This window comes from Macaca nemestrina, chromosome 15 (assembly GCF_043159975.1).
Source record: "Macaca nemestrina isolate mMacNem1 chromosome 15, mMacNem.hap1, whole genome shotgun sequence".
NCBI classification, from domain to species: Eukaryota; Metazoa; Chordata; class Mammalia; order Primates; family Cercopithecidae; genus Macaca; species Macaca nemestrina.
The window spans coordinates 3,651,179-3,667,899 of NC_092139.1; positions in this window are offsets into that span (position 1 = coordinate 3,651,179).

A 16,721-nucleotide genomic window follows, 5' to 3' on the forward strand; every position below is an offset into this window, starting at 1 on the left:
GGAACCAGGAGGGGATTATCTGGTGGTCGTGTTTCATTCTGGGTGAATTTCTTTCTTTTTCTGTACTGTTTATGGGGAACTCTGTGGTACTCTGCCACTTATGTAGTGATTTTGGCCCCGGTTGACCCACAGAAATGCAACCCTTCAATGCCTCTGGCTGCTTCTGATATCGGAGGCTGGCAGTGCGCTAGCCTCAGCTTTATTTAGCACTGTGGATTTTTGTTTTACTTTTTTTCAATTAGACTTTTAACTTCTTTTACAACATGGCTGTAAAAGAATTGTGACCTTCTCAAGAAACACAAAAACAGAAACACAAGAATGTCCTGGAGCTATTTAAAGTGGAAACATGCAGCCTTCAGAGAGCAGCAGTGGGGAGAGGATGTGGGCCTGGATTCCTGCCCCACCAAGCACAGCTGTCCACACATTCACACGCCCTCCCAACACAGAGGGAGCTCCAGAAGCAAATCACTGCATCCCTTTGCTCTGGCGAATCCTTTCCAACCTTCTGTTTATCACCCTGGATGTTTGGTCAAAAAGGCTGAGCATCATCCCGGGTCACCCATTGCAGAACTATGGATCTGACTTGATTGGGAATTCTTTTGATTCCTCCAGTAGAGTCGCCTCTTGGTTCCACTTAGGAGGACGCAGTGGGTGACAGAGGGTGTCTTGCATTGGGGGCGACTTTATCCACTCGGAGGGCGGTCAGATCCGGTGTCTCCTCTCTCCTCAGTTACTTGCGAAAGCCCCAGAAGAGAGAGCGTTGCACTATCCCCATTCTCTGCGAGGAACCTGAGTCCTGGCAAGGGGAGGCACCCCAGGAAGATCACACAGTTAATCCAGACGCCCCTGGTGTCAGGTCCTCGGACGCATGTCACCGCCCTGTGCTTCTGTGTGGGCCTGAGCTCAAGAAAAGGGATTTGGGGTCACTCCACAGGGGCTGATTCCTAAGGGAGTCTGTTTAAGAATTACTTTCAAGTTTGTTTTCTCCGTGCTTTCAAAATAGACAGCTTTATAATGCCCTGATCTTCTTTCAAAAAGATTGGGTCAGAATCTGTGCTCATTCCAAAGCAATTTCAAAAGCAGCTGTTTATTAAAATGCCAGCAGCAGTGATTAATTTCGGATGCCCTGCAGTGCATCTGTTTGCTGCTGACGACATCCCCGGGCTCAAGCTGATGTCTGGGGTGGTAGTTCTGCCTGGACTCCCCTACATGCGTTTGTCCCATAAAATGCATTTATTTCATTCAAGAAAGACCTATCGGTAAGTCCCATATCCAAATAACATTCATGCCCTTTGACATCTTCACAGACAACTGGCACGTCTTAAAAAAAAAAAAAAAGCCAGAGGAATCTGGAGGTTAACAGTTTGAATTAGAATCTCTAAAGAGGACATCTGTTCACTGAGATTCCAGAAGTGATGATTGATTCATGATGCCCTAAATCACATCTGTGTGGGGCAGCGGATGGGCAGACTGTGAACTCTTGCAGAGAAACATCCGTCACCCACCAAATACCGACCCAAGTTTAAACAGCATCCAATGGCGAATCTCTTTGTGACAGGAGGTGAGATGGGGCTGAGCCAGCCCATTCCGCATCTCCTAGCACTGCAGCAGGAAAGGAGAAAGGATGGACTCCATGACTAAGTCTTTCTACACCTGGGGTGTTGGAAACAGTACTTAGCAGAGTTGTGCATGTGGCCAGCTTGTGGACTAATACATTCAAATGAATGAATTGATGTTCTGAATGTGTCACGTAAACACGTCAGCAGAAAGCAGGAGCTCCTCGGAGCGGGGTGCTGTGGTCCGGGAGGTCTGTGGCTGAGTGGGGAGACAAGCTTTGGATCCAAATAGATGGGTTGGCAAAACTCATCTGTGGTCAGTCAGTTCACAAAATAAAGGCTTTGCTACAGGACCAAATCCCTGAAATCGAGCATAATTCAATTCACTGAAATCAATTTGCAAGTTTATCAATTGGGTGAATTACCTATGTGCTAAAATGTGTTTTAGTTAACTTAATAAAATGCCTAGCAATTTCAGTTGCAGGGACTGGTTTTAACAGCCTTTGAGGATATTTCCAAGTGTTTTGAAAGAATAAAAATGTCTTGCGTACTTTGAGTTTTAGGCATGGTGCCTATTATGCATGTAAACATTCCCCCTCCCAATGTGTCTTTCCTTATGAACGTTACACAATTGGAAGCACATGCATATTTCATCGGATTATCCTAAAAATCAAATGGGAGAGTGTAAAAGGGCCAGCACATAATGAGAACTCAACCAACGTCCATGCATCCCTTCCCTCGGCTGGGCTCTCAGAATTCCATCTGACGCCTTCCTGCTTCTCCACCAAGATTGCTGTGAATTTTCCATGCCACACATGTGCCTTTCATAGGGCAGCCCAAGCCCACTGTCCATCAGTGGAGAAATCACAACACCCTGTCTTTAAAACAAGGAAGGCTCTAGGTATACTGCAGGGCTGTTGTATGGTCTGGAGAATAGAGCAGCTTTTTGATCCTCTTGGCTTCCAAGGTCAGTGCACACCTCTGGGAGGGCTGGGAAGCCAGCAGTCTTGCTCCCGGAGCAATGGACCAGACCACACAGATTCTGGGTCTCAGAAAAGGTGGTCCATACAGGTCTCAGCTGCTTCGCAGGAGGACTGAGTCCCGCCTTCTCCAACTTGCCAGGGGATGCTGCCATGTGCTCTTGGCAGCTCAATATTCTGCCTCACATCCTGATCCTTCTCATCCTCTCTTTTCTGCTGTATCTTTTTAGCAATACATTTGTGCTTTTCTTCCTCAACACGGCCTCCCTGCTTGGTTTCCTCCCTTGCCCTCTGTCAGTGTGGAACTTGCGTGGGTCAGCTGAGCCGTGTGCATTCTCCACAGCCACACTGCCGAGAATTTCTGGAGAACACCCGCGTGCCCCATACAGATTGGTGTCACTATAAATTCCTGGCTTCCCAGCACACTGGGCCCTCAACGATGCCTGGCAGTGTTTCCAAGATTCCTGCTGGGAATGACCTTTCCCCTTTACCCCAGCGACCTTCAAACCCTCCTGACTTACTACAAGTAGTGTGCCTTTTCAATGTGAGAGAGAAAACTAGGACCTCACAGAGGCAACCCCCTCAAGGGCTCTGAAGAGACAGCAGGGAAGAAATCTGTCCAAGAAAAGACCATTCCCTGTCCTCCTGCAGCGTATGTTCTAGTGCAAGGAGACAGGAATAAACAAAGAGGCAAATTGTGGCATATGTACACCATGGAATACTATTCAGCCATAAAAAGGAATGAAATAATGTCTTCTGCAGCAACTTGGATGGAGCGGGAGACCATTAATCTAAGTAACTCAGGAATAGAAAACCAAATATCACATGCTCTCACTTGTAAGTGGGAGCCAAAGCTATGAGGATCCAAAGGCATAAGAATGACACAATGGATTTTGAGGACTCAGGGAAAGGGAGGGGGGATGAGGGACAAAAGACTGGACATTGGGTATAGTGTATACTGCTTAGGTGACAGGTGCACTAAAATCTTAGAAATCACCACTAAAGAACTTATGCAAGAACCAGAAAACCACCTGTACCCCAAAAACTATTGATATAAAAAATTATAAAAAGAGGTAAATTACATTGTATGTAAATGCCAAAGTGCTGTGGAGAAGAATAAAGTGTGAGGAGGGAGGCAGGGAGGGCCGGGCTGGGTCTTAATTTTAAGGAAGGTTCATCAAAAAGGTGGCACTAGCTTGAGGGGTGGGGGCAGGCGGTGGCTCACACCTGTAGTCACTGCTACTCAGGAGGCTGAGGTGGGAGGATCAACTGAGCCCAGAAGGTTGAGGCTGCAGTGAGCTCTGATAATGTCACTGCACTCCAGCCTGGGTGACAGAGCGAACCCTTTTCTTTAAAAAAAGACATCACAGAGAAGGGGACGTTAGAGCCAAAACTGAGAAAGAAGGTGTGGGGTTAGATGTGTGGATATTCCCGCTGCCCTGGAGATAAAGACCAGCAGCCTTAGCACTGTCAGAAAGTCCAGGTGGCATGGTGTCCGCTAACCCCCACCCCAGCCATGTCTCCCCCAGCCTGCCCTACTACTCAGCATTCCGGTCCCACCTGCCACTCTGCAGACCTGCCATGCCCCCTTCATGGGATGCAGCTTTTCCTGTCTCTGACTCCTCCTCCATGCCAAACACTTGGCCATCCCTTCCCAGCTCAAGCATCACATTCTAGACTCAGGGATGGCTCTTCCTGTTAGATCCCCAGGCCCAGACATAGGCCAAGCTCTCTGGGATGAGCTCTCACGCCACCCTTCATGTTTCTTTCACAGTGCTTATCACAAGCTGTAATTAGACATTATTTATTATTTGGGACATCAGCTGATGAATGTTGGAGCTCCATGAGGTCAGAGTGGCCCAGCCTTCTCATTTAGAGCAGTGGGCAGCCCACAGCCTGAACGTGGCTCAATGCCTCAGTGCAAGACGGCCTTAGCTTGGGGGGCACACATCTGTCTTCATGGTCAGAAGGTGAACTGCAGGGCAGGACTGCGACTGCCTTACCTTGGCACTTCCTGCAGCTCAGTTGAGAAGACCCTGGCCCTGAAAAATCCTGGAATAGTTCTATGGGGTGCGAAAGCTGAGGAATCCACTTGTGGGCAAGGAGGGAAGTGTATGAAGGAGGTGATAAAGCAGTACTCAGAACAGAGGCAGTATTCAGCCTGTGTTGTGACACTGAATTGCGTCGTAGACCCAGCCTCCTGCTTTAATTCCCGATTGTTTCTGGGTCTGTGACAATGCTTTTGTCCCTTGACTCAATCACCATTCTCAACAGACAGGTGCTCTGTCTGCCTCAGTTTAAGAGAGCCCAAGTCCACCGAATGCCATCTGTGTCTTGATGGGATATAAAGTGCCTTTTCCTCTCAGAGTCCATCATCCTTCCGTAAGCCCAGGGCGCCGTTCTCATGCATGACGTTGAGAGTGCCCTCTGCCTGCTGCCATGTACCTAAGAAGGTCTAAGTCGCGGACACTTCCCAAGGGCACCACCTCTTTCTCCCGCTCTGGGCTTCCAACAGGGTCAAGGCGTTCATTTGTTCACCCGGCACAGATTTAGGGAGCTTCTCTGCACATTCAGGGCTATGCAAGGCGGAGAGGATTGGGGGCTCTCATGGCAGTCATGGCCTCTCCCTGCATGGACCAACAGGCAGTGGTTGCTGAGCAGACTGGAGGGGCAGTTCACATGTTAGCCAAAAATGAGGGCCTGTCAGATGGGTGCCATGAAAAACAAAGAAATAAGGAATAAAGCAGGGTCAAGAAATACAGGGTGACTCCCAGGAGGGCAGCTGTGAGTGCTGGGAGCTTAGTGGGTCTTTGGGGCCCTGCAAAATGCAGGAACAGTTCTGTAGGGTGCCGAGACTGAAGAATCCACTGTGGGCATGGAGGGGAGCGCGTGAAAGAGGTTATAAACCAGGCGGGAGTGAGACTAGGTAGGAAGGTCAGGATAAAGAACTGGCATTTTATCTTAAGACAAGACTATGGAGGGACCATCCTAAACCCTGTACCTCTCCAGCATGAACTGGTTTCTCAGCTGCTAACTGCAGGCTTGCCGGTCTGTTCCTTGTCTGTTCCTCCGAGAGGCTGGACCTGAAGGTAGGTGCGTGGGGAGAGGGTGAGGATTCTGGGGCTCAGGGGCTGGCAGCTCGGGCCCAACACAGGCTTCCTGGAAGGGGCATCAGGACACTGAGTTGGGAAAAGCTCCCGCCTAAGGCCAACTCTAGGAACCTTTCTCTTCTTCTGGGGATGACAGCATTGGGTTCCAAAGGTCTTGTGAGCTGGTTTCCCACGCTGTTCACAGAGATGCGGTAGCTTCCTACAAAGCGCCACGTGGTGTGTTTGATACACACGTAGGTACGGTCCATAGAACACTCACTGTACGACGTGTCTTTGTTTAAAGCAAAGTTTCCCTGGAGCACCTGGCTGTCTTTACAGTTATGCAGACTTTAAATGCTAGCAAATTAAAAGCTGTTTTTGAAGATGGAATGAGCATACGCAGCAGACTTTATACCAGTCACCGGCGTGTTTGCCTGGGAAATGAGGATGAGTGGGCGCTGGCCGGGTTGGCAGTTAGCATGGGAAACTACCATGGGAGGACAGGTGTTTCAGGGGTGGCGACTGAGTGATGAACAGTAAGAAGTCCATGCAGGTATTTAGATAGCTCATCTCGGCTGTGGTGGGGGTCCCCGGGAAGCACTGTGTGGTCTGTAACTTCTGAGCCGTTCCTTTTCTCATCACTGCAGGAAAGGAGATGCTGTCATTTAAAGATGTCCTGGGGTGGTTTGAAATTTCACACTGTTTTTATTACTTCATTAGAAGAGTGTCTTATGATGCCGTCAGAAGACAACTCTGGCAGAGTTGAAAAATGCCAGTGCACTCCCTTCCTGCCCTGCCATATTTTCAATATGCAAATCAGTCTTCAGCATGTGCTTCAGAGATAATTAGAATGACTGGGTTTGGGATCTGTCTGTACCGTCCTCGATGAGGCTGTGTTTATCTGGCAGGGCTGGGCTGCCGGGTGCACGGGCCTCGAGGCTGGGAGACGGGAGCGTGGTGGCGGGCGCGTACCTGGGGCTGCTTTCCCTTTGCACATGTCTAAGGACCTCTGTCACTCTTTTCTGTTAACTTGGAAGGCCGTGGATGATTGTTCTTGTGGGCCGAGTTCTTGGCTGGAGTTTTTGGGATGGATAAAACTTGGCCCCGTTTTCACGAGGACTTTTTAGAACTTACAGCTCATCACTGACAGCCACATCTTAATTCTTCTGTTCTCATGGCATTATCAGGGTCTGAAGAAAGGGCAGAATCAGACGTGGATTCCCGCCTACAGAGAGGGATTGTGGTGGGCACTGGGCTCTGTGAGGTCCAGGCGGTGGGACGCCCATGGGTCGCTGGGCATCTGTGATCCCTGGCTCTGCTCATGCGCAGGGAAGTGCGGGCTGAGATCAACCCCCACAGCATGTTTGAAGATGGAATGAGCTCTGCCCCACACTCTCTCTCTTCCATGTCTGCCATCAAACACCCTGGCCCTCTGCCATCTGCCTCATTGCAGCCAGAGCACCTGCAGGCAGTCACCTTTAGAAGCAAGGTGTGCAGGCGAGGCAAAGAGCTGGGCACGGCCAACGGGAGCAGCTGCTATGACCGGGAGGACTCACACACGCCCCCAACTCCATCCTCCTGCACTCGGGGCTGTTTATGGCCCATCCCCATCACAAGCTCCAGGACAGACCCCTGGGGTCTCATTGACCCTGCGTCACCTACTCCACATGCCCAGACCTGGGCCCAGTGCAGTTAAAGAAGATGAATAAATCCTGGAGGTGTAATGTACAGCATGAGGTTTAATAATATTACATTGTATATGGAAATTTTGCTGAGAGTAGATTTTAGGGGCCCTGACTATACACACACACACACACACACACACACACACACACACAGAGTAACTATGTAAAGTGATGCAGATACTAATTGGCTTGATGGCAATAACCATTGCACTATGGATACTTATGTAAAACTTCACGTTGCCCACCTTCAATATGCAGAATCAAACAAGGAAGTTTACAAATTAGGACCTGTGTTATTTTTCTGTGGGTACCTTAATCATAGGACAGACTGGGTAACTTAAAACAACATAAATGGGCTGGGCATGGTGGCTCACGCCTGTAATCCCAGCACTTTGGGAGGCCGAGATGGGCGGATCACGGGGTCAGGAGATCGAGACCATCCTGGTTAACACAGTGAAACACCGTCTCTACCAAAAATACAAAAAGTTAGCCGGGCATGGTGGCCAGTGCCTGTGGTCCCAACTATTCAGGAGGCTGAGGCAGGAGAATGGCGTGAACCCGGGAGGCGGAGCTTGCAGTGAGCCGAGATCGTGCCACTACACTCCAGCCTGGCTGACGGAGCGACACTTTGTCTAAAAAAAAAAAAAAAAAAAAAGCAGAAATGGAATCTCTCCCAGTTCTGGAGACTGGATGTCTGAGGTCAAGGTGTGGGCAGGGCCCGCACCCTCCGCAGGCTCTAGGGCAGGTCCTTCCTGCCTCCCCATTCTTCTGGCAGCTTGGGCAGCTCCTGGGCTCCTGGCAGCATCACTGCAGCCTCCGCCTGCGTGGCCACACGGCCCCCGCTCTGTGTGTTTCCCGCAGCCTCTCATCTCGTTCCTGACGAGTCACTGGATTCAGGATCCACCCTAAATCCAGGATGATCTCATCTTGAGACTCTTGACTTCATCACATCTGCAAAGGTCCATTTCCGAATAAGGATCCATACACAGGTTCTGGGGCTGGAATTTGAACATATCTTTTGGGGGGCCGCTATTTAACCCACTAGCGATTCCTAGACTGGGTGGGGTGGTGCTGGGGTAATGACACTCAGGGGCACAGTATTTCCATATGCAGGGCCAGGTGGGGAGAGAAGACACAGCCTCATGGGCACCTCGGGGTGGTCTTTGGCGTCAGTAGGGTGAGCGCCCACTGGACTCCGCCAAGCCCTTCTTCTTTCATAGGAAACCTAGACATCTGGGAAAGTCGGGGCTGAGTGGTTTTATTCAGTATGTTTTCTTGTTACCTCATCTACTATACACGGATGACCAATTTTCCAGGAATTAGAATAAAATGCACTTAACACTAAAGCTATTTTAAAACTTAATTTCAATTAAGTTCCTTATGAATATCAATTATCACTGTACGGTATGATCGCTAGTTAATAAGGATTTCCAGCTGATAGAATGCCAAATTAAGCGGCTTTATTGTACTCAGCACGGGGCCGCTTTGAAAGGTGCATCGCTCTACGTGCTTTTAGGGAGACGGCGCAGACCACAGATCCAGGTGTGGCTTCCTGTGAGGGCTGGCACGTGCTCTGCTCCTGCGACTGTGGGTCAACACTTACCTGGCCTGGGCCTCAATGGCCTCATCTGTAGGTGACACAGTGACAGCCTCAGCAAGCACAGGTTGCCAGGATAACAGAACAGAACAGCTAAGGTGTGCCACCCTTCCCGGGAGCCATCAGAAATAGGCGTTCTTCTTACCACCCCCATTATAGAACAGTGCCACTTCAGATGAGAAAGTCACTCACCCAGGGTGCTCCACAGGTGGGCGTCAGGCTCTTACTCACCGCGGGTGGACTTGGGGAGGCCCTGTGTCCCTAGCGCTCCCTGATGCTTCCCAAGCTAGAAGCACGTTCATTCTTAGGAGCCCCCCACCCTCCACGTCCTGCCCACAGCACAGACACTGCAAGTAAAATCAACACAGAGAGAGCGAAGGGACAGCAGTCAGCACTGACCAAAATCTGGGATCCTCGAACCTCCCCTGGCAGCTTCGTGCTCATGGGATGCACCCTGCATGTCACCCTGCCTGACACTCCCTGGACACTAAGGGGCCAACTGCTGCCCAAAAGCCCTGGGATAATTTGTTCACCTGCTGCCAGGGTTTCACAGTCAGGGCCCTGAGTTCTACATTAATTAATTAATTAATTAATCAATTTATAGTAGAGACAGGGTTTCACCATGTTGGCCAGGCTGGTCTCAAACTCCTGACCTCAAGAGATCCACCCCACTCGGCCTTTCAAAGTGCTGGGATGACAGGCGTGAGCCACCGTGCCCGGCCTCCAACTTGTAAATTGAGTCCTTTTATTTTCATATGTCCTACTTTTTGTTCTCAATGCTTATTTTTTTTTCCCTTGGTCATACCTGCTATGTTGTGTTGATTTGTCTTTAAGAAACAAAAACATCTTGTGGTTTTCATCAATCAGCAATTTTGCTTTCCTATGTTATTATTTCTTTCTATGATTTCCCCCAGGGTTGGAAAGAGGGGCCCATTTCCCCTGAGTGCATGGGTGGGAACTGACACGTAAACATACCCATAGCCCCGTCGGCGGGGACGAAGGCTGAGAGAGGCCGTCCCATGGGGAATCCCTCAGGCCACATCCCGGGGCCTTGGCTGTGTAGCCTTGTGTAAGCTGGAGCTGAGTAAGAGGTGGGGTCTGGGCATGACCCCCTCCAACCCCTCAAATTTCTGTGATTGTATTGACCACTTGTACCTTTTACTTTTCTATTATTTCTTTTCTTTTCGCATCCTTCATGCCTTCTTCTTTCTTTGGGATTTGCTTGGTGTTCTGTTTAGGGGGGCAGCATGGAGCGAGGCTGTCAGGGAAGTCAGGGGCTCGCTCTGCCTGGATCTGAGTCCCTGCTGCTCTGCTCACAGGCCTGGGGTCCGGAGCAAGCTCCTTGTCCACTCTGAGCCTTCGTGTCCCACCTGTAAAAGTGGGGGTGACCGGGTGCCTGTCCCACACAGTACTTGTGAGGATTAAAGGAAATGACAGCCACCCTGTCTGGCAGTGAGGCAGAGCACAGAGTACTTGAGGCCTGAGTTTTCCTAATTTCTTGTGTTAAAAACTTAGTTCTTTTCTTTTAAAGAAGTGTGTATAAAGCTGTGGCTTGGGCTTTGAGCACCCACTTTGGACAAATCCTGTGTGTTGTGACTGTTTTCCCAGTTTCCAGAGGAGCAAACTGAGCCTCAGAGAAGTTATAGGATCCATCACGGTCACCAAACCAAGCTCTGTGTGTGTCCAGCCCACAGCCACTCACCTGAGCCCGGGCCGCCCCTCCTGCTGTGGCCGTGTGGAGATGGGACTTCAATCCTGCTTCTAGGGATGGCGAGGGCAAGATAGTAAGGATACTTGGAACGTGGCCTTTCAGCGTCTGACCCATGAAGGGGGCCGTGTGCAAGTTTCCAGAGTAACAATTTAGATGTTTTGCTTGGAATTAATATCTTGCAGCTCTTAAAGCCCTGGGAAAAACTGAATATTAGTCAGGTATTTAGTTGCTAAGAGACCGGTAGAGAAGCAGGTGGACCGGCTTGGAGAAGACTCTGGCAGTGCTGGATCCTGCAGGGTTTGAAATGTTTGATTTGTGGAGAACAAAGCTCCTTCTCCCCAACCCCCCAGTTTGTTTTTAAACAAAGAGTGTCTCCAATTTCTTGTCATGGTTCCCTTGTTCTATACTCAGTCTCCTCGAATGTGAAAACCAAGCCTAGATATTCCTGTCTTAGCCCTCGGGGAAGGAGCTTGGGGTCTTGGCTCAGAATACCTGGTCACCCTTCTCCTTCCCCTCCTCCTGGTAGGGCCCACAGCTGGTTGGACAACGGTGCGAACACACGATCCAAGTTGGGACAGATTCTGTGTCCTGGGAATGCAGACCTGGCTCTGAGAGATTCTTGTGTTAAGTGTCTCTCCAGTACAACAGGACACCAGATGAGGGGCCAGGGGCCATGGCGCGTACTGCCATTGGAATGGGCACCAGAGACAGCCACAGAGGGGCCGAGCATGGCTTGGAAGCTAAGAGAGGCTGGTGGTGGTGCCTGTTTCTGCCTCCCACCCCTTCCCTGGGCCTGTGCCTCTGACCTGAGCCTCATGAGATGCGGGGTCCTTTTGATGGACCTCCTTCTCCTGGCTTACACTAGCTCAAGTTGTCTTCTATTTCTTGCAACCAAAAAAATCCCAGTTAATCCCTTTCTGTTGCCGGAGCACACTCAGAGACACATTTGCATCTCCCGCCTTCTCCCCGGGGACCTCGCTATGTAGAGTCTTCGTTTTCAAACATCCTCTGAGTCTTAAAACCTGGACTTGCAGCCTCTGTGCTGCTTCCATTCGGGGGTCTCAGAAATCCAGGTTAATCCCCTTCTATTTCTCATTACCTGGCAGACCTCGGGAACTCCCCACCAGAGCCCTTCCTGGCGAATGAGGTGCCGTCTTGCCAAAAATGGGGATCAGCAGCTATTTTTTGGAAATGGAGGTTGATTATAACTCAGGGTGTTTTGATTTTAAGCTACAGTCTAGGGCATATTTTAGCAGAGTTAGGCTTGGGGCTCGCTGGGATCTCAGTCCTGGCTCCACTATTAACTGGGTACGTGGCCCTAAGCACATTATTTAGTCTTTGTAATCCTCACTTTCTATATCTATAAATTGGGGAAAATAATATTCTCTGTTTTGAAAGTTACATGAGGGGTTCTATTGTTAGGAGTTGAATTGTGCCCTCCTAAAATTTGTATGTTGAGGTCCTAACCTCCAGCATCTCAGAATGTGATCTTATTTGGAGAGAGGGCCAAGTTACAATGAGGTCACTGGGGCGGGCCCCGATCCAATGCGACTAGTGTCCTTAATACACGGGGAAATTCGCTTGTATTAAGGGGAACACACACAGGAAAATGCCGTGTGAAGATGAAGGTGGGGATCAGGGTGAGGTTTCCGCAAGGTAAGGAACAGCAAAGATTGCCAGTAACTACTGGAAGCTGGGGAGAGGTCTGCAAAGATTGCCAGTAACTACTGGAAGCTGGGGAGAGGTCTGGAGCAGAGCCTCCCTCATAGTCCAGGAAGAACCGGCCCTGCAGACACCTTGGCCTCAGAGCCCTGGACCCCAGAACTGTGAGGCGATGCAGCTCTGCTGTTTATGCCCTGGTCTGTGGGCCGTGTTGCCGCAGCCCCGGAGAGGAAAGCGTCCATGTAAAGTGCTCTGCAGGGACGGGCGTGTGGCCAAGGGTCTTGGCAGGTATTGGCACTGCCTCCCCCAGGGTCCCCTTCCCTCGGGTGGTCTCCTTGGTCTGCCTTCCATTCAGAGCCTCCGTGTCTGAGCCAGCCCTGCCTCTAAGCTCCTGCTGGGAACCACCACTCTCCTGCCTGGGGGACGCCTTCTAGGGAGCCCGGCACAGCACAGGTGGCTGGAGCCTAGAAGGCCAGAGGTTCCTGAGCCACGAGGGCCCCCAGTTGAGCTCAGTGTGTTTCTGGAGGCTCAGCAGGCCCTGAGTGCCCTTCTCCACACTGTGCCCATGGAACCCCCATCTGGAGCTGCGCCCCCCTCACAAGTGAAGCAAGGCACAGACCAGATGAAAACCCAAGGTCCTGGCCTGGTGTTTCCTGTTGGTGAGGTCAGAGCAGCCTCTGCGGACCTGGCTGGCAGGGAGAAACAAGGCCCAGAGTCCGCAAGTCCTTCACCCTCTGCCCTGGAGCCAGGGAGGGCTGAGCCTCAGCATCCCCCCGATGTGGCCTTCATGTGAGCCGCTGTCTCCTCAAGCTGTACAGCCCTGCCCCGAGGCCATCCTGAGGTCCTTGTCACGTGTGGTCTGGATGCTTCGCTCTGCATCCAGGTGGGAGGGCAGGGCCCACCCTGGCAGTGCCACAACTCCCGCATCGGTCAGGGCTGGCACGAGGGGGCAGGACCCCAGTCCCTGAGGCCTCTGTGTGTTTTTCCTTCACCACTTGTCACTTGGGACTCCTGAGCTGGAGGGACTTGCAGGGAGGCTGCTCTGTTCCTCTCCTGTCCCCTTTCCAGGGATCAGGTACTGACTCCATTTGCGCCCAAGCACATAGTCCCCTCCCCTGCATGCCTTCTTTCCTACTCCTCATCCCTCTAACTCCCGCCTGCTGGCTTCCCCCTCCTGGCAGCTCACCCAATTGTGCGGAGGTTAATGATGCTTTGTGAAGATGTTTCGCATTCCCCAGAGTCAAAGCTGCCATCATGTAGGCCGTCGCTATGGTGATCGTGTAAACAAGGCGGGTCTCCTGGTACTTCCTCTCTGATCACTGAGGCTTTCTCTGGGACGGTGTGCTCTAAGATTAAGCCACTTTGCAGCGACACACACAAAGAACAAACTCAAGTCCATCCTCCCCCAGACCCACGAAGGTGGCCCTGGGTCCAAGCAATTTTACGAACAGCAGTTTCTGTTTCAGAAATCTTCCCAAGAGAAGACTCTAGAAAGTTCAAAACCCCAAATAATTCTCCAACAGCTAAAAAAACAAACGAGCAAGTTTAAATTTCGACCATTTTCATTCTCCTTGTTGCTAAAATGTACAACTCCTAAATGATTACTTAAAAAACAAAACAAAACACATTTTATCAAGGAAAACAATAAATTCCCTAAATAACAATGTGTTTGTCCCTGCCACAAAGGGAGCATACATGGGTACACATGATGATATTTCCAGATGTGGAATTTCAATTAATTAGACAGAGTGTTCTCTGGGGTCAGCATCAGTATAGTCAGCTGAAAAACTGTCTCCCAAGGATGTTCACATCCTCCTCCCTGAAACCCCAGATGATGTCACCTTACATGGCAACAGGAACTCTGCAGGTGGGATTAAGGATCTTGAGATGGGACATCATCCTGGATCATTAGGTGGTCCCAGTGTCCTCATAGGGTCCTTACAAGATGGGGCAGGAAGGTCAGAATCAGGGAGAGACTGGAAGATGCTGACTTTGAAGATGGAGGAAGACATCCAGTAGCCAAGGAGTGCAGGCAGCCTCTAGATGCTGGAAAAGGCAGGAAACGGATTCTCCCACAGAGCCTCCAGATGTAACACTGCTCTGCCCACACCTTGATTTTGGACATGTGATGTCCAGAGCTGTAACAGAATAAATTTGCTTTGTTGTAAGTCACTCCCTTTGTGGTGGCTTGTGACAGCAGTGGCCAGAGACTCAAACGGTCAGCGTGTAAAGCACAGGCATGGACCTGCTCTCGCTTGATGGAGCACCTGCAGTGCTCTTCAGCCCTGCCCTCTGCTCCCTCCTCCAAACGCAAAGCAAAACTACTCACTGCAGGGCAGAGCTCCAGCTGTGGGCAACAGGGCAGGGCACAGGAAGCTAAGCCGCACAAAAAGTGACCATGTGAGTCTCAGAACATCACACTTTATCCCCATCCTGGCTTTATTGTTCCTTGTTGCACATTTCACCGTGCGACAGGCTGTGCAGCTTTGCTTGGGTTATCTCTTTCCTAGGAGCGTGGATGTGCAACAAAGGTGGAGGTTCACTCCGCTTGCTGCACGGCTGCCTCTTCAGTGAGCATCTGCTGGGCACATAGTAGCTGCTCAGTAAATATTTGCTGAGTGAGTCATGGCGTCCTGCTAACGAGATCAGCATCTCTAAGGAGAACCAGACTCTTGGCCATGTTGTATCATTCTGATTGTATCCAGATCAAAATTAAATAAGGTACACATGACAAAGTCTGTCCTGGGCAGGATGTGGCCCCTCCTCAGGTGAAGCCAGGCTCCCCACCGGAGCCCTTTCAACCCCCTGCTTTTCCTTCTGCAGCCCAGGACAGGGGTCATGCTGTCTTGGAGGAAAGTGCTTTCCCGTGGGTGCTCTGGCTGATTTCTAAACATTTTCATTAAGGACATTCTCCAAGGTGTGCTTTATTACCCCAGGTAGCAAGTGCCGGCTGCTCCGCCTGGAATCACTGTGGTGAGCCCCTGAGCCGGCCCAATCACCATAGCTCCGTGTAGTTCAGATCCGTGTCAGGGTCCTGGAGAGCGTTGGGCCTGTTCGGAATCACCCAGGGCTGTGACTCAGGGTGAGACCGTGAGCCTGTGCTGTAACTCGGGGATGGTGGCCAGGTCAGGGAGCCGTGGCCAGGTCAGGGAGCCGTGGCCTTTCTCAACAGAAGCCACTTCCATGCTCTTCCTCTGGAAGGTGTAGCTTTTGCTGTGGGGGTGTCAGTTCTAAATTATCCCGGGTGATGGTCTGAATCTCGCTGTGAAGCAATTGGGGAAATAGTGGGAAAGTGTGTCACTGCTCATTCCTGGGGCCATGTAATGCCTCGAGCTGGGTGGTTACAGAAGGGCTCCTTCTAGAGAGGAACCCCTGAGGCTGGGTAATTCATAAAGAAAGAGGTTTAATTGACTCACAGTTCCACAGGGCTGGGGAAGCCTCAGGAAACTTACAATCAGTGTGGAAGGTGAAGGCGAAGCAAGGACCTTCCTCACAAGGCGGCAGGAGAGAGAAGTGCGAGCAGGAGAAATGCCAGATGCTTATGAAATCATCACATCTCGTGAGACTCACTGTCATGAGAACAGCATGGGGGAAACCGCCCCCATGATCCAGTCACCTCCCACTGGGCCCCTCCTTAGACATGTGGGGATTATGGGCATGACAATTCAAGAGGAGATTTGGCTGGGGTCACAGCCAAACCGTATCAGACAGGAAATGGGTGAAATCAAAATAAAGACTAGAGTACAGTGAGTTACAAATCAAAGCAAAACCGAAACAGGTGGAGTGTTGGGTGCTGCGGTCCTGGTTTCTTGTGTGCATAGAGATAATTCGTTGGCTTAAGACTTTATTTTTTATTAATGTTATTTTTAATGAACATTTATGGAGTACAAAGTAATGTTTTGATGTATACAATGTGGACGGATTAAGTCAAGCTAATTAACATATTTGTCACCTCACTTACCATTCTTTGCAGTGAGGTATTTGGAATTTGCTCTTAGTCATCTTGAAGAATTAATTTTCTTAGAGCAGTTTTAGGTTTCTAGCAAAGTTGAGCAGAAGGCATACAGATTTCCTACATAATCCCAGCCCCCACATACACACAGCCTCCCCCGCTGTCAACATCCCCCACCAGACGGTATACTTGTTACCAAGCAATGAACCTACACAGACACATCATAATCATGCAGAGTCTGCAGTTTATATTAGGGTTCACTTAATGTTGTAAATTCCATGGGTTTGGACAAATGTATAATGACATGTATCTCCCATTAGAGTATCATAAAGAGCAGTTTCACTACCCCAAAAGCCCTCTGTATTCTGCTGATTCATGCCTCCCTCCTGCTGACCTCTGGCAACCACTGATTTTTAGATTGTCTGTGTAGACTTGTCTTTCCCGGAATGTCATGTAGTTGGAACTCTAGGGTGTGTAGCCTTTTCAGTG